Genomic DNA, 3382 nt, shown 5'->3' on the forward strand with positions numbered 1-3382 from the left:
ATATATATATATATATATATATATAAGACGTTTTACTCGTCATCCTACATTAGTTAATTAACGTATAGTTAATGCAGAAACGAACGGCAAATGGACACAGAATGTCAAGTTGAAAAGCATATAATAAATGCACAAGCGAACGGAAAATGGACACAAAAGATCCCTAACTCCCCATCACTTACCGACCAGAGGGTCAGACCCACTTTCGTGCCTCTAACGATAATATTGATTCCCTTCCAGTGTCAGCTGGTGAAAGCTGCAGGGAGAATTCAACCGAAATATAACAGACCGCGAACACACAAAGTAGAAATAGATAAACAGAAGTGATCATACGCAGTAACTGATATACATATTCATTGCTGATATAATATGCATGTGCAATTATGACAAAGCGGTGAATATGTATTTATATGAAATATTTTAGAACTTGGAAAATTTCAATTCAATTATGAAGAAGTGAAGAATTTCGAATCAAGAACGTTGTTCTGTAGCAATACGTAATAGAAATAGATCAAATTTTCTTGATTTCGAACGTCAACCCTTCTAGAATATATATTAACAATGCGTCTATATTTCAATTAAGGACCAGTGAGTATTAAAATTCCCCAACAAAACATCTCAAGATTGATCGTAGTAGACATTATCAATTACAAAGTTGGACAATTTCCAACAACTTTCAAGTCTTGTGATTCAGTTCTCTTGTTGCACATCACCATGGTATAGTCTGTATGTGACTTCAACTGATGTTTTGGAATATGATAGGAATGTTTAAACAAGTTTGTGCATAATTAAATTCAATTTGATGAACTCCTGAGAAAGTTTACAAAAATTCTGAAGGAAACTGAGGTAAGTTGCTTGTCATTAACCATTATGAACTGGCTGAATTTTCTGCATACCATGTTATTATGGCTAAATTCATTCCAGAGAATTGTAATGCGCAGCACTGATGTGAGTAGCCAAACTGAGTATTTCAGCCAAATATTGAATTCGCGCATTCACACAAAGATGTCTACACGATTCATATAATGATATAAAGTTGACTACATTGGCTATCCGTTTCATACTATGGATATAACACTATAACACACAGTCGATGGTAACTTGGCATCGATGAGAACAATAGTTTTGCAAAACAAATAGGTGCCCTTGTATATATTTACAAATCAGTGGACCAAATATGATGTAGAAAGATTAATCAGGAAATTCCAGCAGTAGGTCTGTACATTGTGTATTTAAGATGAATCAATGAAAGTCAAAGATACGCATTGAGAGTTTAAAAACTAGAGAGGAACAAAACACATATAGTTATATGTTCTATCTAATGATATAAGAATAGTGGCAATTGACTTCGTTTTTAGCAAATAGCCTGTAATTCACTTAAGGCTATCAATGTCATTTGATTTTATAATGTAAGTGGGCGTAACCCAATGCTGATAAAACTTGGTCCAGTAAAGTACGAATTATTGTTATTGTCCATTTGATCACACAGACTAATTATTTGAGAATACTAAAAATGAGATATACAATGTATACCGACATGCAATGAAAGTGTTACTTGCCAATATACAAAACATATGCATTATTTCACGCAAAAAACATCTGTATGTTGTTTGGTGGCTTTAGACGCGATCTAACACTAATATAATTGATCTAGAATTGAACATGATTCATCCGTTATCATTCCGACTTTCGCCTTTCGACACATTGCATGTATCCATTTCAATGTTTCATTCGTTTCGTTAGAACTTCGGGTAGTCTTAACTACGATTTTTAAGAGTACAAACGGCCACGTAGAATGCTTTTTAGTTCTCAAAGTTTTCATTTGATACATTGACTCGGCAGCATACATGCGTAAGGTTTGGTTTCATAGAAGCCGTTATATTTTTTGTCGTAATAAATATCCTCAACATTTTTCAAAGAATTCGATATTGTAATATTCTAGATAATGACCATCTTCTACATATCCAATCATTCTAAAACGTTTGAGTCCAGAATGTTTTCTAAAACTGATTAACCTGGATAAAGATTCAATATATCGTAAAAATTATCTAGCAGCGAACTACATGCAATTCGTCTGGCAGTAGGTATGATGTTGCTATCCTCTTAAAGGAATCATTGAGATATAAACTGTGCTAGCATCACTAGCCTAATATTCTTTTTAAAATAAAAACATCAGTTGCTGTAGTGCATAATGGTACTATTATACAGTTGAGACATAAATGAACCATTACATCAGGTGATACTTGCTTATGAGCAATCTTAAATGTATAAATACAAATAGTAATTGCAAGACAACGTTGTACTCATCATCCTACAAATGCTGACGTTGAAAATATAACGATAGTCAATACGATACGCATTACCTACTTACAGTGAGATTTAAACGGTTACTCAGAGTAAGATCTTTGCTCCTGAGAAAGTATTAGAGAGAGTTTCCTTCGTTTGTTACAGACCATTAACAACAACATAGATGGTACTTCAGAAATAACTCATTTCCTCAAATCTAGAGATAATTAATTGGTCACTAATAGAAACATTTTAACGAGTATGGCCAACTTGTTGATATTCAGGTTTAAGTGGCTGTACCACTATATATTCATTCATATATATATATATATATATATATATATATATATATATAGATAGATAGATAGATAGATATGTGTGTGTGTGTGTATGTATGTATATATATATATATATATATATATATATGTATATATATATGTGTGTATATATATTTATATATATGTATCAGTAATTTAAGGCAGTTTGCCATATAAAATGAACAAGATATTTCCATGAAGAGTTTTTCATCTTTACTGCGATAAGCTCCCCTTAAGCCTAGCTTTCGATTTGTCCATTTAGAATATAAAATTATGTTATTTTACTGTACATTTATCCGTTAAGTGTAGTTTCCTTGGATATCATGACTGTATTCATACTTCTACGGATATTAAATAGCGTTTCCAAATGAAATATATTTTACCTGAATTCATTTTTATTTCCATCTGGAACTTACCTGTAAAAAAAAAGAAAAAGAAATTAAGATATTGACATACTTAAAAGCACTTCATTATGTTCGAATGTTTTAAAAATAATAATCATAATAAATAATACTGGTAGTCACATTGATATATACGTATACATCCATACATTCATTCATAAATACATACATACATACCTACATACATACATATACCCACATATAAATGTGTGTGTGTATATATGTATTGTAGTATTTCGAGATGATCATCTATTTTTTTTTGCAAAATAAACACACGCACTATATATTCGTGCATGTCCTGCTCTTTCACTGAATAATAATAATAATAATATTAATAATAATAATAATAATAATAATAATAATAATAATAATAAAACA

At 31.0% G+C, this 3382-nt stretch overlaps 1 protein-coding gene across 5 annotated transcripts in view; it reads right to left on the bottom strand.

The window, feature by feature from the left end:
• Positions 1 to 3382, bottom strand: part of LOC106870672 (beta-1,3-galactosyltransferase 5) — a 265603-nt gene that overhangs the window by 101964 nt on the left and 160257 nt on the right. For 2 of the 5 annotated variants that reach the window (XM_052978576.1, XM_052978570.1), the window contains exon 2: positions 2987 to 3019. The exons of the other annotated variants lie outside the window; for them this stretch is intronic. The gene's annotated coding sequence lies outside the window, so the exon portion shown is untranslated. The remainder of the gene's footprint in view (positions 1 to 2986; positions 3020 to 3382) is intronic. 5 annotated transcript variants of the gene reach the window in all.

The sequence above is a fragment of the Octopus bimaculoides genome, chromosome 1 (assembly GCF_001194135.2).
Source record: "Octopus bimaculoides isolate UCB-OBI-ISO-001 chromosome 1, ASM119413v2, whole genome shotgun sequence".
Classification (NCBI taxonomy): Eukaryota; Metazoa; Mollusca; class Cephalopoda; order Octopoda; family Octopodidae; genus Octopus; species Octopus bimaculoides.